The 26,932-nt window shown below is 37.0% G+C and overlaps 1 protein-coding gene across 28 annotated transcripts in view; it reads left to right on the top strand.

Moving 5' to 3' along the window:
- The window catches only part of LOC135248276 (RNA binding protein fox-1 homolog 1), a 648,052-nt gene that overhangs the window by 294,922 nt on the left and 326,198 nt on the right, over positions 1-26,932 (top strand). The window lies entirely within an intron of this gene.

Below are 26,932 nucleotides of genomic sequence, written 5' to 3'. Positions count from 1 at the left end.
GTGTGTGTGTGCAGCGTGCACTGCATTGATTTAGTTGACATAATTAATTCTCTCTGTCACTGATTTCTATTTTCATCCAGAATGTTACTGAACACATCCATACTTTATTTAAACATCGGAGAAGCATTGAGGGAGTGACACTCATTTACAATACTGCCAATTTACTACAAAAAGAACAAAGAAAAACAGAAGAACATTTGACATTAATCAATTCACAAATAGATTAGATTTAAAATTAAAAAAAAATGTTAAAATGTTTGCAGAAAAAAATAATAAATTAGTAGCAAAGAAAACATTAATTAAAGCAAGAAAATTAAAAATCAAAACCAACAAGATGTTGACCTAACCTAATGCTGAATGTTAGATTCAAAAACACATATGTGCATTGCAGTTCATTATTTACCTTTTTTAACCAGGTAGGCCAAAAGAGAACTTTATTTTCAGAAAACCTATGGTTTGTTGGGCAGGATGCCCTGAGGAATCAAAGTGTGTAGGGAATAATGAGAATTTTGAGGCCAACAGACTGGAGCGGGGTCGGTGGTGATTAGGAGGCAAGATGTACAGAATGTGGAATCTTAAAAGTAGCATGGGGTCATTAATGGTCACAGTGAGCCAGGGCTTTGGTTTAGCACCTCATTGTGTGGATGGTCCCTCCTACAGCAGTGTCATCAACACTGCACTGAGGCTCTGGATTTTGTTTGGGCCAGAGGGGAATGCACCTCCATACCTTTCCACCAACACATCCAATCTAATTACCAACTTATGTTCAGCTGTATGACATGGTAAGGCTACAGGGTAGTATGGCTGCTGGCATAACAGACATTAAATGACCAAAATAAGGTGCAAAAAGACCTAGGTGATTTTTACAGACTGCAAATATGGGGCCGGGAAAACTAATCAGAAATTCTTCAGTAGAAATACGCAGAAGTGGAAATTAGAAGTCGAAAGGAAATAAAAATAAATGATCTAGACACCAGCCTTGAAGTTTCAGGGACTCCACATTCTATGAAAGAGGGAGGGTTGAGTCTGAGAACTGCAGCCTCATTTCCCTAGGCCAGGGTTGGTTAGTAAATGCTCTGAAGGTATCAGATTATGTGCTGCCTTGTAGCTACAAGTGTTGCAGTCAGGACAGTCGGCTGCCTAGTAGCTGCCGGTATTGCAGTGGAGACAGTCAGCTGCCTTGTAGCTGCAAGTGTTGCAGTGGAGACAGTCAGCTGCCTTGTAGCTGCAAGTGTTGCAGTGGGGACAGTCAGCTGTCTTGTAGTTGCAAGTGTTGTAGTGGGGACAGTTACTGTCCACTTTTCTGAATCAGGAGCTGACTGCTTCCCTGGCTCTATATATCAGATAGCTGCTGTCCATATACCACTGAAGTTAACATGCCTTCCACTCAGGATCCTATTAGTGTAATGTTATGCATGATTACGGCATCATGAGAATAATGCTGTTGCTGATAAGGTGATGGCTGTTAAAATAATGGTGTTTTAGAGAGACATGCTATATTTTCAGGCGAGAAACCTTTTAAGTACACTACCTGTAAACAAATTATTTGCATATTACATGCATGACAAACTAATAAAGCCATCCCTGATAATCTAATCAGTCAAGGTTATCAACAGTTTTTCATGCAAAAACAAGGAGGATATGGTGGGAAAATTATATACTTGGATTACATAAATGGCCTTCTTGTTTTGTTGATGGCACTGGCAGCCTAATTAATAGTCAGTCTGTCAAATGAAGTGAGTATATTTTGTTTTCTTTTATCTATTTATATTTAACACTGATTTAATCATTGCTGCCTTCAAGGCATTGGCTGCTAAACATGAGAAAGCAGATGTGCAGTGTGTTTGGGTGCTTGCGCAAGTACCTAACTGTATTAACATGGGGACAAGTCTGTGTGCCATTATTTGCTGAGAATTCAAATTTTGCTGCCAGACAACAGCACCTCTTACAGGTTTTTGTTCAATAGTAATAACTATATTGGCTGCATGAAAGATTGTCCTAAAGCATTTTATCATTTGTTTGAAGTATATTTGTAAAATAGAATTTACCATCTCTTGTTGAAACCGATTTAGAAAACTGTTCATTGTGTCTGCCATTGAGTAATAATCAATGATGACTAATGACTGCTAAATCAACCATTATGATGACAACAAAATTTACCAGAAATGGGAGTGTCTTGGGAAAAGTTTGTTTGAATAAGCTGTACGAGATTCATGATTTATTTCCTGATGAATCCCAGTTCTTGAATTAAATGTACATACAATTAATGAATCATTACCACATCAAAGCACTTTTTAGTCAGAATTTTTTTTTTTCCTGGCAGAGGTGGATGCAAGAAATGTAACTATACTGTGAATTGTGGGTTGAGTGGTGTCCAGAAAAACAAAATAGAAAGAAATTACTGTTGAGGCTGTTGCATCAGATTGGGTCCCCTCACAAAATCACGGTCCTCTTAGGACACTGTGTAGCCATTTCGATTTTAATGGATGGGTTCTTATGTATTTGCTGCTGATCAAAAAGCTTGTATCTTAAAATCAACTCATCCTATGAAACTGTTTAAATGGAAAATCTTTGTCTGTAAAGATGTTTAAACCCTTAAAGCCCAAAGTCCATGAAATTGGACGCCAGTGCCTAACAATAACACTGTGTTCAAGTATTGCTTTTATTTGTCATTGATTCAAGGTGCAGCATTATAACAAATATAACTTTGTAAATGGGAAAAACCCATATTGATTGGTAAAACCACATGAGATAACAAAAGAAACAACAAGGCAATCCCCTTCCCCAGAAGAGGGCTGAAATTGACATTCCAGGTTGATGATTATGATATTTTATAATCTGCAACAATTCAAACAACTGCTAATAATACACTGATAGTATTAACAAAATTCCTCTCTGTGGCATAAGCAATCAATCCACTTTTTGTACAGACAAAAGTCTTTATTTCATCATGCATTATTTCCATTGAACTGAACGTGTATTCAGGAGCACATGAAAATGAGTTTCACATTGGCTGTATGCACACTGTACACACCTATCATTTGAAACCATTAATAGGGAATATGGGGTAGTGGGAGTGTGTTATTTCTGCATTGTTTTTTGTAGTAGAGTTAAAATATGTGCTCATATATTTATGTAATATGTTACCTCGTGAAAGAAGGGAACAAAGCCTCGCAGTTTGGCTGACTTCAGATGCACAGATCAGCAGCAGACTAATTGCAATGGCTTCCCCTATTTCCATTCAATTACATTCTTGCTCATTGTGGAAAACACGGATGTAGATGGTGTGAGGCCTAAATGAAGGTCTGATCTCTGTTATTTTGGATATTTGTGATAAATGGGCATTTTCTCAGCCTGCATAATTAATTTGAGAGACAATTGCCAGGTATCAAATTCCTTTAGCTCCCCAGCTGTTCCTTGGGCTATAACTGTCAAGTTGCAAAGGATATGCCAAAGATGTATTCTGCAGTATCTTCTGCACAGCCGATCAGATGTATGTAAGTACCATAGTGTCAGTCTTATTGCTGATGCAGTTGTTAGTTTCAACACAATTTAAAAAATGATGTCAGATTTCAAAGATGCTGCCAAGCTTGAGTATTGTGAATAATGATGAGCACACTTGAAATCTCAGTATATTGTGATACTGGTGATATTAGGTGCAATTTGTATGTAAAAAAACAAACAAACAACAACAAAAAAAAAAACAAAAACATGTAGCCACTGAAGTATGAATTTGGTTGCATTGAATACATAGACAATCTTATGGGTCTTTAACGATGATTAATTTTGAATGGGCTTTTAACTCATTAACAATTTAGAAGTTCAAGTAGTTGAATATAAAACAAACACAATTTGCTTGAATAATTATTTAAGCTATGCAACATACTGAATTGACGTTTTCAGTTAACTGAGTCTCAGCCTTCTAAAATAAGAAGTATAGCTATTGAAATGACAGTATCGTCAACACAGATTACATTCTTACCACCAGTGGTAATGGCAGTTACTTCTTTTTCATGTAACCATATGTCTGATGATTCCTCCCCTAATAGCATGCTGATAAACCTTATTAAGGACAATGAAAAGACGGTTAATACTTATCAGCAAGTTTTACTATCTTTGCACTTTGGTCAAGGGCCATATGTTGGAGGTTGGAGCCAAATCGGTGCACGCACTCGTCCCTGATGCTTGTTAAGCATGAACGGTTTAGAGATGCGTAACAGTCACGTTTTAGCCATCCCAGATGCCCCTACAATTTCAAGCATTCCCATCAACATCTGTTTTGAGAAACAACTATCTACATATTATTCCTCTGTATCTCCCTTGCGGCCAGACCCAAGTGGCAGATCTGTACACATCCACATCGTCTTGACCGGAACCCGTCGCAACCTCGATTTCAACAAAGAAGCCTTCCAGGAGTTCATGCACCTGTCACAGACCTTGGACCAGCTGACGAGCTGACACATCACCCAAGGGAATTAAGTACTGGGCTATTTTATTGCCGTTAAATATTAAAAAGCATTTTATTTAACAGACATCAAATGAGTCATTTTACTGCTATTTTTTGTTTTTGTTTTGCTATGCATGTGTTGGTTTGGAATAGAAAAGTCCCTGACCTTGTTGTATGTACACTGTTAAAACTTAACAATGTACAACACATTAAAAATTTTATGAGACTTATTAAACAAACTAACCACATAATATAGAGTATCGTATCACTAACCCATAACACAAATTAACCTTCGTTAAATGGTAGTACTGTTAACCTCTGTTTAACTTTCGCGGAATTATAATTTCCTTTAATTAGGAATCGTATAATATTATTCCTCATATCGCGCAAATTATTGTTTTAAATGAGCCTATTCACATATTTATTATTGTAGCCAATAAATATACATCATTTATTTCCAAACCATTGTCATCTCAGTTATTTCGCTAAGTTGGGCTCTACAGGTGTACAGAATTCTGATTGGTTGTTGAACTCAGTTGTTCGGAATAAACCTGACCAGACCTCACTACATTAATGTTATGTAAATTAAAGTAGTCATGCTTAGTACTTCATGCAATGACTGTTTGAAGTGACTGTTTTGTGACTCATAGACATCACCAGGTGCTGAGTATCTTCTCTGGTGATGCTCTGCCAGGCCTCTACGGCAGCCATCTTCAGCTCCTGCTTGTTTCGGGGACTAGTTGCCTTAAGTTTTTTCTTCAGCATATGAAATGCCTGTTCGATTAGACTCAGATTGGAAATTTCCTTTAGCAGTATGCTTGGTGTGCTGTTGGATGAAGCACCATCCAATGGGTTTGGATGCATTTGGTTGAACTTGAGCAGTGAAGAAGCTCCTGTACACGACAGAAATCATTTTGCTGCTGCATTCAACAGTTACATCATCAATGAAAAAAAATGAGCCAGTTCCTTTTGGCATCCACACTTTGCTCTTGCCAACACTCTGATACAAGACAATCTTGAATTTCGTCTGTTTTTCAAAGTCCTTTTCCAGAACTCTGTAGGCTCTTTTAGGTACATCTTGGCAAACTAACCTGGCTGTCCTGCTTTTGCAGATAAGTGGTTGTTAGCATCTTGCAGTGTAGCCTCTGTAGTTCAGTTTGTGAAGTCTTCTGTGGACTGTAGTTACTGACACATTCATGCCTGCTCTAGAAGAGTGTTTCTGCCAGGTGTTTGGGGGTTTTTCTTCATTCTGGTGAGAATTTTTCAGTCATCAACTGTAGAGGTCATCCTTGGCCTACCAGACCTCTGCTATTACTGAGTTCACCAGTGCTTTCTTTCTTTGTTTCTTCTTAATGATGTTGCTGGCAGTTGATTTTGGTAAGCCTAAGGTATGGCCTATGTCTCTGGCTTTTTTTTATTTCTCAGCCTCATAATGGGTTCCTTGACTTTCATTGGCACAACTCTGGTCCTCCTGTTAACAAATGCCCATAGCAGACTCCAAAGGCAATCAAAAGCTTAGAAACAAGAGTAGATACTGAAAGCTCTCTTATACCTGCACTAAGAAAGCAATTTAACACTCCTGACTTATCAGAAATGCCTGTAAAGCCATTTGTCTCAAACTTTATAGTGCCCTGAAATGGGGGACTATATATTATAGTGCCCTGAAATGGGGGACTACATACAAAAAGTGCTATAGTTTCTATTTCTATGTCTACCAAAATGTACAAATTGTGTACAAGTGTACAATGTACAATTGTTCTTTAATCAAAGTTGATAATCTGTACGTTAACCACATGTTAATTGCTTGATTTTTAATTCAAAATTGCAGAATACAGAACCAAGTCAAGTAAAAAAAAAAAACATTATGGAGCTCACTGTAAGTAACACATAACAATTACATAAATGTACAATACAAAATGTAAAAAAATGAAACTAATTTTAATTCTGGTTCAAAAAAATGGCTACATTGCCTGCACTTACATTTTGTCCTGTCGTTTGAAAACTTGCATAGACTATCGCTTGTACTTCTGGTGATAAGCCCTGATACAGCTTTACAGCTCAATATAGCCTATATGTGTATGCTTCTTCCATCTTTTGGCACAACTGCGTAAAAGAGAAGAAATGGTCACCTCTCGTGTTTTCATGAGACAACAGACTTTTGAGATCTGATGCTGTTTGCCAGGGATCCTTTAAGGTGAAATATCTTGCGATTTGTGAACCTTGTCTGTGATCGATTGTGTAGTGTGCACACCACTACATCGACAAGATAACAGATTAAAGAGAGAATGTTGTGCAATGTGGACAGTACAGCAATTTTTTTCATTTTGGAAGGCATGTAGTCTGCACTCTCTAAAGCACTTGCACTGCATTAGAGATACAGTACATAGCTCAAATTCTATAATCAATATGAATATAATCCCTCATTATTTTGATTTAAAAGAGTTTGCTCACTTTATTAGCTTAGTAGTCCATTGACCATTTGCTATCCTCTCATTAAGTAGAGAATACTGTCTTGTGTGAGAGTACTGTGACACCCATCTCTGTGTTGCATGTACTTGAGGTTTGTTTTAGTGCCTCTCACATGAGAGCTTAAGAAACTCTCTTCTCCCTCCAGTACAATAATATTTGAAGAGCTGATTCTACCCCTTGGAAGTTGGTGCTCAGACCACTTTGAAGGTCTGGGAAATTTGCATTGTATTGCCACCTGCCCTCTCAACAGACTGCAGGGTTTAATTACTAGCGACTGCATGCCCTGGTTTCCTTGGCCATTGAATGGCCTTATTTCTGTATGTGCTTCTCTGTGTTGCAACCTGCTTACCCACATCAAATCAAAGACCAGCTGGTTTCGTATTGATATTCTCAATTCACCTCGTCTTAAGTCTCCTACTCCTACATATTGGCATCAGCCCTTTGAGAATGAGTAGTGCAGGAAATAAATCATATGACATGCTATTAGGCATGGGCCAGAGATTTGAAATATGATAACTATTGCCAAATATATCATGGTTTCATGATACATGGGTACTGCACACCTCTAAAATGGTTTTATTATAAAATTCAATTGTAAAGTAATTCATTTTGTGGTCACATCCTGCAATAATTTTTTGATACCCACAGAACTTGTTAAAAAGTTTCTCAAAGTGCTAAACAAATGTAATCCTTTGTTATTGATATTCATCAGTTGTTTGCCATTCAGTACCTATTGGATAGTGACCATTTACAAGTCCAGTGTATTATCAGAGGCAATGCATTTTACTATTATCAGTCTAGTTATTAAAATGCGCATATTGTTAACATAATGCTTGTCTCCCAAGGACATGCATCTTATCTGTAGAAGAACTAGATTTGATTCATTACATCCCTTAAGGAATCTCTGACTGATAGCGGAGCAAGCAAGGTATCTAAGTAACTGCCTCTGTGGAGAGATACTTCAAAATATAAATGATTTCATCTCAAAAATTACGAACACTTCTACCACATATTCTAATATTGGCATCCCAAAGAATATCGGCTGGACCAAATTCTTTGTTTTTCAGTTAAAATAAATAAATAAATCACATAGATGGATATTTGGATGTCTGTTATGGTATATTAACACTGTACATCCCTAAATGAAATTATTGAATTATTCATCTGTCACTTTGTTGTAATGACTGGAAAGTGTTTGAAATTAAGTCAGAGGGGAGAAACAAAACGTTCTTCACCTCCCCAGCACTTGGTGGCCTCGATCACTATATTACTGCTAAAAATAATAGAATCTGTTCTGGCAAAATGTATGAAGCAGTCCATAGGTTGGCTGACTCTCGAGTGATAAGCATGTGCCTCTGAGACTGCAGGGGTTCAGTCCCATCCTCTGTCATTTTCTCAGCTGTGGTCTTTTTTCTATCTGTTATCCTCTGTTAAGAAATTAGGATGGGTGGTCTGTTTGAAATATTTTTATAGTTCCAAAAACAAAATAGTATGAATGCAGGATTTTTTTTCCAACAGCAATTTAATTCATTTTTAGAACAGCAACATATAATTGTGATAAAGTAACACAAATTCCATTTGGGTGTCTTAATATGCTAAAAAAAATAACATGCATGGATTTGAGAAGTACATTTATTATGGTTTCATTTTCATTACAATTTAAAACGGTACAGAGTAACCCACAAAATGAAATGCTTAAAGTGCTGAACTTTTCTTATATTCTCAGCCATTCATTTTTAAAACGGATTTTTTTCCCTTTTTCCTCCTCGGACTAGATGTCCGTGTGAACACCTACTCAGACAGATCATTCTCACAGAAGAATGAGTCCAATAACATAATGTCAATCTGTTATACTTGCACAATGATGGTTTAAACAAAGACATTTGTACATGCATTAAGACAAACTATATATCTTTTTTTAGAAATGGTTTTGCAGAGGATATGAATTTACATTTCTATAACTGTTGTGTCCTTTCATTTCTGTGTAAATACACTCAATATATAGTATAGTGTTTTAATAAAGGTATTTTGCTTTTGTTTATCCAAATGACTGTACTGCACCATCTGCATTTCTCCAGTTGAACATTCTAGCGATACTACATTTGTGTGTGCACTGTATGAGTGTTTCTTTCTTCATCAGCATTGATCTTTGGTCTTTTTCACAGACAGATGCAGTTTACAGGAAAACTATTAAGGCCTCTTCGCATCCAGCCAAATAAGTGATAAGTCGGTCAGCTCAGAAATCTGCCTGAACTAACAGCCACATGAACTAACATATCCTTGATTCGATCAACTTTTTCCCTGATTTTTGTTCTGTTATAATCAACTTTTATTTTGTCCTGAAAACAATAGTTGAATCCCAAATGAACTTACTTTAATGTAAGTCAAAGTCAAAGATGAATGTTAATTGAATCCAAGCCATAAATTAGCAACCATCTGCACAGATTTTACATGTAGAATCTTTGGCATTTCGATCATCGCTTAGCCAGTCAGTGGATTAAAGATTCAACTTCATTAGAGGTCTCTTAAGTAAAAATTTGGCAGATAAAGTATCTAAGGATTATTCTAAAATTAAGAGACAAACATGAACGACCCTAATAATAAATGAATGCAAATTTGCAGGGATTATAATAAATGCTCGATAGAAAAATGAGCAGATGTTTAGCCCAACGTTTTAAATAATGGTCATTGTAAAAAAAAAAAAAAAAAAACGTTTTTCTAAATGAACAAACTGCTAATTGCAGTCAAGTGACCTTGCTTTCTTTATTATCACCATTTCGTCTGTACTATGTTAAGTGAAAACTGTGGGTGAATTAACTTGTGTTCATTCAGTACTCTACATTGTGAAGATATTTTAAAATCTTTTATTTTGATTATTTTGTTTTACCAGCACTGACTCTTTCTTTGTTCTTTCCCTGCACTGAGTGAATTCAAGAAAATACCGAAAGTGTAACCTAGCTCACATTGGGCAATTTTAGCATTCCTTAACAGTACAATCAGCTATTTTTGGGTCATGGAGTTGAGGTGTAGTGCGCTTTATTTAGAAGAGGTCTCAAGTTATTTATTCAAAAAAAAAAAAAAGGTTTGAAGAATTTGCAGTTGTAAATTTTAAATGCGGAATGCCCTTTCTAAACTTTATTTAGTAACAATTTGCATTACCTCTATCTTGATAAAAACATTCAGGAAGCATTCCTCAGAACCACAAAATGTTGCAATGCCATTACTCTGAGTATTATGAATTGTGGCATTGTCCTCTCAGTAATTAATTTAATTTTGTGTGTACATGCAACATGCACAAAACTAAAGATGGTCATTTAAAAAATGAATATGGATTTAGATTTTATGCAAATGTATGAATATAATGAATGTGTTGTTGTCTTTTACATTTTAGCTTACCTATTATTCTAGTGTAAATATTACAACAGGCTGGCCAGTGGAGGATGGGTTCTCCCTTTATAGCCATGTTCCTTCTGAGATTTCTTCCCATTGGGTTTTTTTTTCTAACCACCATTTGAGACTGGTGTTTTGTTTTCTGGCTTTTTGGGGGTTTAGGCCTGTTTTTTGTCCATTATTTTTGTATTTCCCCTGTAAAGCATCTTTGTGACAAAATGGAATCGAATTGAATTGAATTTTTTTGTTGAACTTTGAGATTTTCAGTGACACAATGTTGCTTAATTCTGGTGTCTGACTTATTAAAATATGATTCTTGTGATTGTGGTAAAGAAATTTGGGTCTATGTAAGCTTCTCAAAGCAACTTTGATCCTGTCCATAGCCATAATTCCAGATGTAACTGTCCTGGGACACCAGAATTTAATACAAAACAAATCTATAACTTAACCGTAACACTATTTGTCACATTATACTGTATGCGTGTAATATACTATAGTATCCTGGTTACGACATATATCATTTGAAGTAGCCTACATGTTTTAAAATACAATTCCAGTGTATGGCTTGGAGTCTGACCATACTTGTTCATCCACACTGTAATTAAGTAGAAGTATTAGTGCTCTAAACTTTCATAAATGCCAAGTGATGACAGTGACAAGCCTTGCTGCGTGGACCACTGCACATCAGCCATAAGAAGTTCTAACTGATTGACATGCAGTGTACATTTTTTAATCGGCTCCTTAAAGTTGCATAGAGCAGTAAGAATTTATGTCCCAAGAATATACTATTCCATTGGAAATAAATTATTCAGGAATGGATGTGAATGATAAATGATGGCATTTAAGTAAGTGTTCCACATGTGATTCAACTGAGGGTCATTCCCATTACTAATGGGTTAGAAACTTCAGTAATTCAACAGTGACCTTCCAAACTCAGTCTTAAAAATATGACAGTGTAGATGTAAATGAATTAATCTGCTGCACAGGTTAGGGAAGGATTCGCGGCCTGTTTTGCATTAAAATGAGCAAGTGTCTCTAAAGATAAGAGCCCTCAGAGAAGAAGAGTTTCGGCAGGGAATCCATTTACTTGATAAAGTAATCTCAGTGCATCCTCTTGTCATCAATAAGAGAGATAAACATGACAAATTAGAGCTCGCAGTTGTTTTGTAATTCTTTTAATGATTGAGATGGCTACTCTTTCTAATGTCACTGTTTAGAAAGTCATCTTCACACTTTTCAGCCGAGCTGACACGTTTAGAAGGGGTTTATCAGATTCAAAGGGACAGTGCTACAGCAAAAGCAATTCCATCTTTGTATTTATCTTGCATGAGACAGACTAGAAATATGTGGCCCCTTTGGAGATGTGGAAAGCACAGGGTATGATTTAGTGTAGGCAGCCTGTCCTCCGACATACCTGAAATGATTATGTTTTTTTGCAGGGACATGGTTCTGTGCAGCAGCTCCACTGCCTTATCGTACTTTAATCTGAAGAGAAAACTCAAGTTGTGCTTTCAGTGTATCTCATTTTGTGCCAGGAGTGTTTCAGTTGTGGACAAGAGATTTGCAGGAGTACTACCCAGATAACTCTGCACTGGTGTGAGATGAACAGCGCAATCATTCTGTTGGAACAAGAAGCACCCTCCAATGATGGGAGCTTTCAATACAGTCATCATGCATAGGTCGACTGCCCGTGGATATGATGCGTTCAGCTCCACAGTATGAGCGAACAAAGAAGTTTTAAAAAATCAGTTTGTACAAAGCTTGGGAAGATGGGAAATTTGAATGGCTTATTGGCATATCCTGCAGACTGGAGCTGCACTGGACACTGGTTCACTTTGGACAATGTATGATCTGATTTTATTACTTAAATTATAATCCATAAAATATAACATTCAAGAATATCAATGGAAATGTACATAACGTTTTACTGGATTGATTCTTTTGGCATCCTGAATTTTAATACTTGCTGTGGCTGTACTGGCAATGATATCACAATGAGCCAGGTCTGGATTGCCACACTCTAATATCCACATGGTTTAACATTGTTTTTAGCTCTGTGGTCTCGGATCGACTCTGGACCGTGTTGGTGCCAACTATCAGTAAAATCAGTATGTGCAATTGGTGATTGCATTACCCAGGGTTCAGTCATTTAGGGATCCACATTCATCACTATTTAGTGAAACGCCTGCTGGTCGACTGGGTACCTGTGGACTGCATGCTAAAGCCGCATAGGAAAAGTCTTCCTCCAGCTCCGCTCTACGCAAACTTAGCTGTAGTCTTTGGAGTGAAAAGAAGCATCTGGTGACAACACATGTTTCTGTGGAGAACCGTGAATGTCTACACTCTCCCAAATCGGCTGTAGAGTTTGCGCATGAATGCTGCTGTGGCTGCAGACAATTGGCCTTCCAAATGACGGTGGGAATTGGACACACCAGCTCCACTCCACACTGGGGACCAAATTTATTGTTTAAAAAAAAAAGGGGAAGCTCAGCCATGCCTTTAGATCCTAGGAATGAGAAAATACATTATCTCTGAAGTGGTCTTCTCCAAAAAGCTAATGAATTCTGCTGAGCTACAGAGCTCTCACAATGTAACGGTTCAAGTTCAAGCAGGTGCACTGTGACTAATATATCTTACCAGAGACCATTTCAGAACAACAGAAGAACGTTTTGCTTTCCAATGCAAGGGCAAGTGAAATGAGTACACAGATGAGGGCCTTAGTGTAAGGGAAATAATGGAACTGAGAGCAGAGTCTGCTTGCAAGTAACTTTCACCTGAGCATTGGAGAGAAGTGGAGTTAAAATTTTGCTGGGGATTGGAGCAAGTTGCGCTAATTCCATTTTCTTTGTCATATTTCACACAACTTTAGAACATCAACTGTACTGTGACTTCATCGTGACAAGTCATCAGTTATCTGTAACAATCAACAAATTTTGTTCGTCCAAGTTGAACACTTACAATCCATGTAGTTGAAACTTCATCAGTTATTTGCTGCAGGGAAACTACTCATTTTGTTGTTACATGAAACACTGTATAGTAATTATGGTAAGCGGATAATAATGCTAACCATGCAAACTAATAAGCTAGTTTAACAAAAGGATACAATGCATTCTTCAGTTAACCAAGAAAAGAAAAGAAAAGAAAAAAAACAATTCCCAAAAATCATCTTATGATTTAATATTAGACATTAGCTCATACGGAGAACAGAATTAACCTGCATAAACTATAACCGAAAACCCAGTCGAGTAAACCAAAATTCAGAAAGGTAAAGGAAGGTTTATTTACAGCAGAAATGATGGAAAGAAATGCAGAAAAATCCAAACAAACACAGATTGCAGGGTGATTCTGGGCGGGTAGGTGGACACCCTTGTTGATAAAGGAGAGGATTTCTAATTTTGTTGTAACCCAACTTAAAGTGTTTAAGCGTTTTGGTTTTTAAAAATTGGTCCATTTTGTACTCCGGCAGTGTTCGTTCAGATTGCTATAATCGTTGGAATCTTCAGTCCCAAAGCATTGCTCAATCGGGCTGCTCTGCAAAGGGCCGTTAGTGTTTTGTGCATTTTTTTGTGATAACTTATCAGGAATTTTTCCTGTCTATGTACATTACACAAAGCGTAGGATAGCACAGCTATCAGCCCATAACGTGCTGTTCTGTTCTGTTCTGGTGAAGTGAACAGCCATTTTTTAATTGTGAAATACAGGTACCATACATCATTAAATTTTCCATTCCACTTCTTTTAACTGTTTAAATGTGAATTCTGTCCAGTAAGCTTGAAAAAAAAAAAAAACAAAAAAAAAAACCCTTCCACCATTAATGTGGCTTTGAAAAATCCTGCAGCTACTTTTGACAGGAGGAGAGTGTAAATTCCCTTTCGGACTGAGCTACTGAGGCTGACATCTCATTATTGGGCTCAGCTGTTCCACATTCACCTTCACCCTGCTAATTAAGGAGCTCAATGAATGTATTATTCAGAGTTTGATTCCCCCACTGGTGTCACTAAGGGGCTTTTTAAAAAAATAAATAAATAAAGAAAGACCCATTCGGTCAGGTAAGTCATGGAAAAATGATTCTTTGACCTCTTTGGGAATTATAGGTGACAGTACCTCAGTGAAACTTCCTTTTGCTTGCAATAATAAACAGGAGGGAGACACATGGGTATCCTGTGTCAGAATGCACATGCACTGTTGCTGGGAGGGTCTGGTGTGCTTGTTGTTCTATGGCATTGATTCCTCTCAAATTTGAAGGTCATCTTGGCTGCAGCCTGACATCTGAAATCATTCAAACCTGAGCTTACAAACTCACAGGGATTTATGAAAAGATCACAATTAATACTCTGGCACTGTCACCTGTTTTTAATTGTTGCCTGGTGTGTTTTGGCCAGTTTTAATTAAAAGTAAATGTATTGCCAAAGTCAGCAAGTCTATTTTCATGTCTGGTAGTTGATTCAATTTTAACATGACATTTCCTAAGACATACGAGAGGAGAATTTGTTCAGATTCTATAGATTTCACCAGAAATGTTTCAGTTGTGAATAAATAGGTGTGTTTTTCTCTCAACACTAAAGGGGAAGCTGAATTGAGAGAGAGAGAGAGAGATCAGAAGTCATTAAAGCTATGGAAAGTCAAACTAGATGTGAGGAATTTTTACAAGATATTATAGAGAGCTACAACATCAAGGTAGTACAAGTACACCAATATGTGTATATATTTTTTAAGTCTCCCTTCTACAGTTCTTCCTATCAGATGCATGCTAATGCACTGTTGATCAAGTTTGTGGACGCTTTCATTGTTATTATCTGGTTTTCTCTAATAATACCCCAATGACACTAACTATTTTAAACCTATTTTAAATGCTAATTTGTCATAGTGTTTTTACACTTGAGAAATATTAGGCTAGTATTTATGGCTTTTGCAAGCCATTCTGGACAGCTCTGTCAGATTGTGTGTGTGTGTTTGCTTGAAGATGCCACGTCTCAATTTAGAGGGACATTCCAAGAGGAGAAAAGTGCTGTATTCGTTCTGTCATCTTTTTCCAAAGTATGTTTTTTCTTATTGCTAATTCTTAAATTAGAGTGTTTTTTTTGTTTGTTTTTGATGTTATATCATTCTAATATCCGTATGAATCTCAAATATCTTTTTACTTAAATTTTGTTTTGTAGGCTGTTTGAATAGCTATTGATCGGCAATGAGTGGGCAAGGGACTAAAGGGAAATTGGCAATATTCACCCAATGCATTTGTCCTTTCATTCGTTTTGACCTTGTTTAAACTCATATTAGTGGATCCTGTTTCAAAATTTTGTTTACGTGATTGGAATGCCACCAATCCTTTCCTGAGTCCCTTTGGAGAAAATGTGTTAACATCTAGTATTTGCAACATATTTGTATTCAGTAAATGTTTTATTGGCTTATTTTATACCATGACTTTGAAACACATAGGAATACATCAGTTTAAACAATGAACAACAATGCAATATAGTCACCTTTTTGTGGGTCAATAACAAGGATCTCCCCTTGCATTTAGCAACCTTGATTGATCATTTAAATAAATCCAGCTTATAAATTATACTTTATTCAGAGGTGAATATGGAGTACACACTGGTCTTAATAACAAATTAACCCCTTTGTGCAGATGCCAAATCTGGCCAATCCTCGCCCGTTTTGGTAGTGTTCTATTTAAGGCATTCTAACTTCAGATGTGAGCATCACCGAGACTTGAAACAGGGCTTCAATGAAGCATTACACTTGCACCATTTAATACTAACCTAGTTTAGTTTATATTCACAATTTATGGAGTTAATAAAAAGGCAGTGAACCATTGGTAATTTTGTTACTTGCGTGCACTGAAGTGATTGGAGAGCCACTGCTGAGGGTCTGTCAGTCAATATTGCATAGTGCAGTGCAATTTTGGTGCAGTTCATTGCAATTTTGGTGCCTGTTTAGTCTTTGCCTCCTGCCTGCTCACACCAGGCCCATTCTTCCTACCCAGATTTGTCCATCAGACTGCCAGATAGTGAAGAGTGAGTCATCACAACAGTGAACACATTTACTCTGCTCCATAGTCGAATGGCGGTGTGCTTTACAGCACTCCAGCTGACGCTTGGCATTGCGCGTGTTGATCATAAAGTGACAATCTTGAAGATTTCAGTTTCGTTCTCTATGGCGGTGCCAATGGCGAGAAGCGGTAATTGCAGGTGTGTTTTTGGACCTCACTTCCCATAGATCCAACCGGATCCAACCAGTGTCGCCTGTGTGACGTCAGTCAGTTGGCACGCCAACTATAACACTTACTATTTACTGAATAAAAAACTGTTGTTATAAAAGTAACGTTATGTACATACTCATTTGTTGTCTAACATTTGGCTAACTCAAGATGTCTTTGCTCTGCCGAGCCGGGTTAAAATGCCGTAGCAAACCTGGGGTAGAATTAGTGATGATCAATTTCTGCAAACGCTCTTTATCCACCTTTTGCCCGGTATGAACATCTCTACACTGCAGAGAAGAATTTGCGGGATTCGCTGTGGCTCGTGCAATTATGTATCTTGTGCACAATAAGTCTTTTTCGTGAATGATTGTTGTGTGGTATTTTTGAAACAACTGCCTTGCAAAATGTTACCCCTGGTGTTTTGCTAGCTAAACTGTTCGAGAATAAAGCTGAGCTGGGTGTTAAATTAGCAATCAGAACAAGAAGAATAAAACAAAAACAAAGGAGATTTCATCAAAAAGGGCATAAAGGCTGAAGGAACATATGAGGAAGCGTAATAAAATAATAACAATGCTAATCCATACTGCCGTATTCTTTTATTTAGTTTTCTCCTGCATGACGTCTTCAGAAATCAGACCCGGCTCTGCTCCACATACCCCGACTTTATTCCGATCATTATAATATATTGATGAACTTGATGGCAATGTAAATAACGGTAACGGTAAGGTCAGTTCAGATCAATGATTCGCAACGAGGCGAAACAGTTTTAAAATGTTGCAGAGAAAATTGCTGCGGTGTGAACTGGCTAGTAGCAGAGCCGTTGCCTGCCCTGAGGTTTTAAAAGACCGTCCTTGTCAAATCGCCAAGTGCAGTTTTAGAACGTTTACAATCAGACGTCTTGGAATTTTGCAAGTTGCACCCAGTCTCGTTGCTAATCATTGATCTGAACTGGCCTTAAGTTAGCTACATTGCAACGTTGCAACAAGGTAGCATTGCATTCGAGAGACGGTTTGCGAGGTCGGTACCGGTTGGTAGCGTTATCTAGCGTTTTTTTCTAATTGTTAGCCGACATTAGATCGTGTTAATTACATTAGCTAGCTAACGCAACGTTTCCTGATATGAGAGTTGGATACTGTGCGCAACGTTGCCTAAAGTAATGTTGTCTTTCTTGACATGGTCCGGTAGCTAGCGTTAGCTGTGCAAATAGCTATGTAATTTAGTAAAGTTACATTGTCATTAAATGTAATACGAAATCTACATCAACAAATAATATGATCTCATGTTACACAAAAACTTTTTAGGGTTCCATAACTCCCCCAACCCCCCCTTTCTCTGTTACTGTAACGCATGCAGACACCGGAAAAAACAGTACGCCGCTCACACACAAGTGAGTTGAAGAGCGAGCCTGTTGCGTTAGTTCCGCCTACCCTCTCTGGCGGACCAACCACTGATGGGTGATGAAAATCGCGTCACTAACTGTGCGCCGCTTGTGATTTTTGGGAATGTCGCCACAGACACCAAGTTTTTTAATCATGAATTATGATAATAATAATAGTATAAATTAATATAAAAATAGGCTCAATCACCATTGTGTTACCTAATGCAGCGATAGATAGTGACTTAAAAGACATTTATTTTAATGAAAATCTTCGAGATTATTACTTTAAGCTTCTGTGGGGCTGCTCAGCCATGGAAACCCATTTCATGAAGCTCCCGATAAACAGTTACTGTGGTGACTTTGCTTCCAGAGACAGTTTGGAATTTGGTAGTGAGTGTTGCAGCCGAGGACAGAAAATTGACAAACTGACTTGTTGGAGAGGTGGCATCCTATGACAGTGTACGTTGAAAGTCACTGAGCTCCTCAGAATGATGCATTGTTCTGCTAGTGTTTGTCTATGGAGATTTCATGGCTGTGTGCTTGATTTTTATGTATCGGTTCTAAATGGGTGTGGACGAAGCAGCCAAACCCAGTAATTAGAGGGGATGTCCACATACTGTTGGCCTTGTGGTGTATGTTAATTACATATCATACTCAAAATTGGTGTTCACCTTTTAGAAGATTGACTATTTTTTGTTGCAGTATGATCCAGCCTCAAAGCTAGAACATTACTCTTACTGAATCAATAAAAACATTTTACCCAAAATGATAATGGCAGTCTGATCACTGTGAAGGAAATTGACTCAAGGGCACACTGTGAAGCAACTTCATTCTGACATGAAAAAGAGCTGTTTTCCCTCTTCCCAATCATCGCAGGTTTTATGTTGCCATGGAGACAGAGAATGAGGGTAATTTTATAAAATTGTAAAGTATGTTAAGTCTTTGTTTCAAGCAGAGACTCTAACCTTTTCTTTGGTGTAAATTGAGCCTTTCAGTGTCTCAAACAGCAGAATTACTGCTTTGGTATGGTATTATTAGAAAGTTTGCTTCCCTTTTAAGCTTGGAACACTTAAGTGTAAAAATTTGTCTTGGATATTTTTTGTGCAGTGATACTTTGGATATCCCTCATTCAGCTCAGTTTTAACAGATAGCTGTTATGATTCTTCATGTCACTTTCAGAAGACGGCACTGTACAGTGTGTAATACTTTATCCTCTAAAAAGAACCTCTATGAGACAAACCAGAGTACTGAAATGGCTGTTCTTCACTTCAACACATAAAATGGTGATCACATAATTGTTGCTTTTTAGACTTATTTGGCTTACTTGTGTCGATATTTTGGAGAGCTAATCAAATGTCATGCAACAATTTGAATGGGGGTGTGTCATCATTTTCTTTGTACATTTTATTTAGTTATTTTTTTGCCAGTAGGTAACAGATTTTCTTTCACCAGATTTTAATAAAGCATAGATCATTCATTTTAGGTTTGTGCCAATGTATCACAGTTGAGTATAAATAAAAATATTTTATTTGCTGATATTTTATTTGTGCAGGAACAGTTTGCCACTCAGTTTTTTTATGTGCACACATTAACATGTGGTGTTAACATTAACAAGTCTTAAATAGCAATGTAGGCCTATGTATGATGTATGCTTTATTAAATTCTGCTAGCTTGCCATTTGTTTAGAAAATGTTACTGTTACTGTAATCAAAGAGGAACTAACAACCAGCTTCAACTGAAACTCGCCATGATTGCTTACAAAGGCTACATACCCCCGCCACACACAATGTGATTCCTAGGTGGGGCACTGCCATTGTATCCTTCAACAAAGTACTTCAAATTTTATTCTTTAACTATAGTGAAATAACCATCTGTATAAAAGTAATTTATGTAAAGATTGTGAGCTCTCAGTAACAGTGTCTGCCTAATGCAACCTAGACCATACCAAATCATATATTACATGCACTATTTGTGGAAATATGAGGATGCACATCATTAAAAGCTTGTGAAATATATCATGTCAGAAATGGGAAAAACAATTATTTACATTTTGACAGCTGAATATAGTTCTTTCAATATTATGTGGGTGATGAGGGCAAAGCAGCAAGCTGGAGTGTGCATCTAAAGAGGGGAGAAACAGGTGGATGGGCATACGTTGCTGTATGTTGAATCTGTGCAGGGCTGAACTGTCATACCATGAACTTAATGTAGGAGTGTCCTGACTTTAAAGCAATCCTTGACTGATTGGAAGGCTAACAGATCATCATACCATCTGTGTGTGAAAAATACTGGTGTATTTTGTAATACCGTTTTTGTAATATTAAAAAAAAAAAAAAGAATTACATACATTGCATACTACATTATATCCACCGCACTTCTTTGTATTGCCAGTTAAGACAGAGAGGGGTTTTGAATAAGAGTAAAAGAGTAATGAACTTCCATTGCAATGCAAATAAACACTGGGATAACCTGTATGCAATCCTGTGTTGCACAGTGTGGTAAACACTAGTTACTTAGTGGTTTTTTCTTTTGTTTGACAAATGATAAACTTTGTGTTTTATACAAAATGGCCATTGATATATTTGGTTATTTCTGTATGCAGTTTAGATTAGATATTTATTGTCATTGTGGTTAGAACAATGAAAATCTGTTTAGCAGATCTTCAGCAGTTGCAGCATAAAAAAGGTAAAATGGTAATGGTTTAATGGTAAGATTCACTGAGTGAGACATATTCCATACTAGGTTTCATACACAAACATGGTTCCTGACTTTTTAGCTAACATGCTTCCGTAGTTGACAACTGTTCAATGCTCCTGTGACAGGATTGGGATGTCAGTGGCCCAGTGAAACTTTGGAGAATGATTTAAATTGATAGACCTTTAATACCTTGGAATTCTTTATTAGGCTACTGCGTTCGTTCACATTTAAAATTCATGCCAGTCTTTTTCCACTCTCCCATAGTGGTGCGGACCAGTTGGCTAGGTTCAAAGTGTAGGCAACAACTTCTGTCAAGAAGGAGTAGAGGCTGTGCAGAAGAGGAACACATTTTAGGAGAAGATGTGTAAATGGAAGCAGATAGCATTACTGTTCTTCATTCCAAATTGATGGACATTTAATCATTCATGTAACGGTATGCACATAGAACAAAATTGTCTGCCATTGTATGAATGTCCAGCTTACAGCCAATCTACCAACCTGACTAGAGTAATGGAAACTTCATAGTTAAGATATTTGTAATGTGAACATTGAGATTTTTTTAAATTTATGTTTCATACTGCTCTTGATCCCCTCTCTTGCTCTTGTGCCACTGCTAGTCACAGCAGCCACAGCCTAATTGTATGTATCCAGGGTAGGAAAGCAGAAGCACCCAACAGATTTAATCTTGAGCTTAGTAGCTGAGACAGTGACCCTGAAGCATTTATGGCTATAAGTTAACATTTTGCATAAATTATGATTTCACCCATTTTGTTTCTATGCTACAATATGTTATATTTTATGTGTTCATTCAATAAACTTTTATTGATCACCAAAATTAATTTTCTGAATGATTTTTTTGAAGAAGACTGCTTACACTGCAATTAATTGTTGAGGTCAATTGTTTATTGAATCCAGGCCTAAAACTTATCTTGCAAATTAAAATATGCGGTATTAAAATCTTGGAGTCTTGGGGATGATTCATATGGGATTGATTTTGGATGGGGGTGAGAGATGATAGCACACATTTGTACTCCCCACTATACATTCTTTGCCCTCTTTTCTAAATGACACATGCCCTTTAAATTCAAGTAGCCCCTGGGGAGATATTACATATGTATATTATTATTTGAATGAAAGCTATGCCCATTATTGCATTATTTATTTATTTATTCTTTTTGGAAATATGTAACAACAATTCTACTGTCAATATCCATATTGATATTTTTCCTTTTCATACAGCTGTATCTACTGTATGAAATAGAAAAATGTACAGCACAAAGGGATTAATTAATCATAATGTCAACGTAATTTCTCAGAAACTCAGCCTCTATTTTTGCCATTCATAGTAAATTGCTCCATAAGTCCTTCACATGTATTGTTGACTTGCCACATGTCTTTGACAAATTGGTTGGACAATGCTCGTCATTTTAATATTGAAATCTTTATCATATTCATTTTCATAAACATGATTCAAATATACTGCAGTATAATTTTGTGTTTTACCTTTGTTCTATGTACGGGTCTGCAGTTGGAGAGTAGTCAGTGTTTAAAGGATTCAAGATTTGGAAATGCATTCAAAGTGTCTTTTAATGAGCTGTAATACACTGAGCATGCATCGGGCTGTTCAGATGGTATTGATTCTGGTATTGATCATTTTATATGAGGTGAACATGAGGTGAATAACACAGAGGATTTGTTATGGGAAAGTGAATGCTCAGTATACTTTCAATTACACAATGATGGCATGGTCTATTAAATTACCTGCTACAGAGTGCACTAACACATACTGCCCAGCTTTTAGTTCATATCCATTAGCTGTGTAATGGAATTTACAGATTGAAGACACTATGACAAGCATTTCTATGAAATAATTTTTAGTTATGCCATCATATAAGCATGTAATCATCACTAGCTAGTATTAAAATGTATCTGAAAATACTGTAAATACATCTCTTCTCCTTCATGAGAAGTTATTCTAATTCTAAGGATCATTAGGTGATATACCTCCCGTATAAACAAAGGAAATATATTCCACTATATGAAAGCCCCGTGATTTTGACTTTTTTTTCTAGCCAGATACAAGCCCCATTACTGGACTGATGAATGCACTTTCTAGGTTGCTAGTGAGGATGGGTAGAAAATGTTGTGGCAAATGATGAGCCTAGAAGACCGAATGGTCTGTGCATCAAATATTCTAAATATGTAGCAAGAGACCATTTGCAAACTGACAAATTGGTTAAAGTTCCAGAACAGAATTACATGTTTTGCAGTGGGGAAACATTTTTGTTAAAAGGCTGTCAAAAGTGTTGACGTGATAAATGCATAGATTTGTTTACCTTCAAATGTACTGTTTTTAAGGTGGCTGCAAAAATGAACAGTCTAATTTATGTTAACACTACGTATTAGCTTACAAAATTGCAAAACAGAAATTAATTTGCCCCCCCTCCCCCCCCCCGGTTGATATAATCAATTGTACCACTGTGCCACATCAGAAGCACTGCAGCTGAAGTGTGTGCTCACACCTGTGAGCCACTATCTGTTTTACACCCTACAGAGCACACCAGTTGAGTGCAGACAGCAATGAGAGGAGATCTCTAAGTAGCGAGGCCTTGTAACATGCGGGCGCTGGCTACATCTTTGGGTGAAACTCAGCGGTAACCTGAGGAGCCCTGGTCAACTTTAAAGCCGCCCGACTCCTAATGAGAGGAGGACGGTTCTGTTCCTCTGCTGCTGACTCGCCGTTGGATGATGACACGGCTGAGACTGTGCCTATAGGGCTCAACATGTGCTTTTCCCCTCTCAGTCACTCAGGAGTATTAAGAGGTAAAAAGTAATTACTGCAGTTTGAAGTATTATGCCGCAGTAGAACGTTTTGAATCATATTCAACTTTAAATTTATATCCGTGCCTGGGGGTGGGATGGTGATCTTTATTATATTTCACTCCATTCATCATTTGCTTTTGACGTTATGTGCGTTTCACGAAACCCAGAGACCATGCTTTGCAGAACAGGCTTGATTTGTTACATTACAATTTTTTTTTTTGATGTCAGTATTATTTCTCCCTTATTTGAAATGATTTCATTCTCTCAAGCTGCCCTGCAGAATTTTCTAGTATGTGTTAAATGGTTTGATTTGTAATTGGCTGCCGAGGCCAGATGGTGCAGAGCTGTGTATGCACACACAAATTGACATGACACAACATGCAGCAAAGCAAACCTGCCAGAGCCTCCCCAGAATCTTCCGCTATTTTATCATTTAAACAAATTCTAATGTCATCAGGGCAGTGCTGTTACTTCTAAAATATGTCTTTCCAAGATACACCCTTGATTATTCAGCTTTAATATAAATTTGGCAATGTATCTTTCTGGAAATTGTTGAATTCCATCATTGTTATGCAATAATATTTAATTTAGTTATAAAATAAATGTAAACAGCCTCCTCATTATGTAACAATTCATTGTCAAAATTGGGCCCAAAATACTTTGTGATCAAGATATTTATATAAAATTATGAGCTTACTGGCGAAAACTAATTGATATTAGTTTATCTTCTATGCAATGACTGCCATCTTCTGGCATAGTGTTGATAATGCAGTTGTTTTTGTCTGTTCTGCTTCTGTGATTTTGTTTACATGCAAGATGATGGGGAAAACATTTTTTTTAATTTACTGACTGTGCTTTTTAAAGAAAAATGTGTTTCATTATTTCATAAAAGAGAAATTAGTATATTTCTTAATAATTGTTATTTTGTTTTACTAAGCATGTATAATGCCTCCCTCCCACATTTACATTTATTTGTTTATTTATTTAACCACAGAAACAGATGGACACAGTAACTTGACTAATTGGGAGAATTACTCAACTTCTCACATTTTGTCTGAGTTGCTAATGCATTATCTGTAGTAATTCACTTTTAAGTAAATAAAAGGGTAAATGTAAAAGGGTAAAAATGTAACAAAGGGGAAATCACAGCAGGAAAAATATAGAACACATGAAAAATGAATGGGTTGAGTGTTATATCTGCTTTGAATTCCGTCATCATATTTCTTCATGTTGTTGTAGTAGCAGTAGTTGTAGTAATAATTGTAGTGTATAGTATTCTTGTTGAGAGAGTATTCTGTATATGTGTTGATTTTTTGTAAGTTTTCCCATTAGTAAGCAGGAGTTATAAATTGTGTACGCATCAGTGGGTGACAGATTTGAAGAGCGTGCACAGTATAGGCTAAGAACTTATATAGTTCAGTGTGTCTGATAAGGCCAACAACTTTGCTTAAACAGTAGGTATGACTTGGTAATAACTTTGTTTCAAGAAGATATTGTGTGTGTGCGTGTGTGTGCATGTGTGTGAATTTTAACAGATGTAGATACTTCATAGATACTTAGAACAGATATTTTATTACATTTTATAAAATACTTGTTCAAAGTTAAAAGATGGACTTATGTATTCGAGTAAATGCATTCTGATTGCACTGTTATCATTTAAAAAAAAAAAAATTACATGGAAAGCATTCCTTTTCGCATCTAAATACATGGACCATAAATAAATATTAATTTTAGGAGTGCTCCACTTTACTAATTCGCATATAGTCCAGCTCTAGCCCTATAACTATTTTAAATCAATATTAATTTGGCATAATACATTTATACTTAAGAAATATTAGACTAGTCTTGATAGATTTTATAAGTCATTCTGGACAGCTCTGTCAGATTGATTCTATAATTTTTAGTAACGTGGACTGGCCCTATGGATCTTGATTTTAATATGTTTAAATACATTTTTGTTTGCATTTGCATTAGTCTGGCTTAAAACTGCATTGCTTATTGCAAAATATAATATAATATAATGTAATATAATATTTTGACAATATCATATTAAATGTATAATGCTGTAATTATGAGCCTATGTACCTTTAAAGCCTAGGATTCAAATTGTCTGTTTATCATGTAATGTTATATAATGGCCTAATGCTGACACATCTTCGAAATACCATAAGCAAACTTTTAATTGTTTTTAAAAAGCACCCATTGTATTTCAGTGTTACCAATTATAGACAAGTAGTCATGGAAAGTCATTGGAGCTGACATTCTGTTTTTGTCTAAAGTAAAGTAAAGATGACTGTCTGGGAGACTGCAATTCTCAAGTATTATAATTGTATTGGTGCCATGATTGTTATATGTGAGCTGTCATTGAGGTACAGCATATTATTTCCAAGGGATGCCTGGCCAATAAGGCAGGTAATACTGACTGTTGATCAAGGAAGATGCTTGTCAATGATCAAACCTAGCACAGTATACTTCCATTACCGTAAGTATCATTTTAAATGATGACTTTAAGTAGGGCATTTTCAAATACTCCCTGGCATATTAAGGCATACATGAGGGAGAAAAATTCCCTGCACAGTACATTGCATGAAAGTAGTTATACGTTTCAGCCACAATTACAACGTTTTGCATTTTTTTTTGAAAAACTGATTACTCACTCGGGTAAAGTACCTTGATCATGGACAAAATATCTGTGTGTCATTAAGTTTTTTTAACAAAAAAAAAACGGAAAGTTCAGCGTTCAGCGATATATCCCCTGCTAGGAAGTGTTATACACACCAGGCTGATATTTGCCAGTTGAGGATGGATATGCTGACACCGACAAGCCTTAATTTGAAAGTACAGGGGTGCTAAATGGCTTGACCCAACTGGCAACCTTCCCCCCCTTGCACCCCCCATCCCTAGATATGTTTGACAATTTTCTGCCTGTCTGCTTTCTCGGGTTGGGCCCGGCTGAGGGGGTGTACTTGTTAATTACTCTCCAGCAGCGAGAGGCCAGTTGGTGTCTGCGCATGGTGAAATGAGGCTGCCGGGACGTTGATGGGCTCGCCCGGGTTCTCTGAAACCTGGCTTTAACCTTCCGATGGTTCAGACATGACGGATCCGTCATTCTGACCTATAACAATAAAATGTCAGGGATCCTAATTGAAGTCTGACATGTCGTCCAACAGGACCTTTCATTTTGATTGCTACCTGCAGACGAAGGCGTATGCTCATGGGGAAAGAGAACGGCATGGCTCTGGCCTCGCTCTAATCATTTAGAGTTAATAGGAATTTTTCACCATTGCTGTGACTTTCAAGCCCTTATTTCATTTTCATTTTTTTTGTCATAGTTTGTTGCCTTGGTCTTGCTAAATTGATTTCTTGCTTCCACATTAGAATATAAATGCAGACTCTTGGTGGAACCGTATATTATGGCTGCACTACGTGAACAGAGTCACGACATTGTACGTGCTAATGGAGGGAATAATTACAAAAGAGGAGGAAAGTCTCCTTTGTACAAATCTTTCACAGTGTAGGACCTTGG

This window comes from Anguilla rostrata, chromosome 2 (genome assembly GCF_018555375.3).
Source record: "Anguilla rostrata isolate EN2019 chromosome 2, ASM1855537v3, whole genome shotgun sequence".
Taxonomy (NCBI): domain Eukaryota; kingdom Metazoa; phylum Chordata; class Actinopteri; order Anguilliformes; family Anguillidae; genus Anguilla; species Anguilla rostrata.
This window is presented reverse-complemented; position numbering and strand designations above follow the sequence as displayed.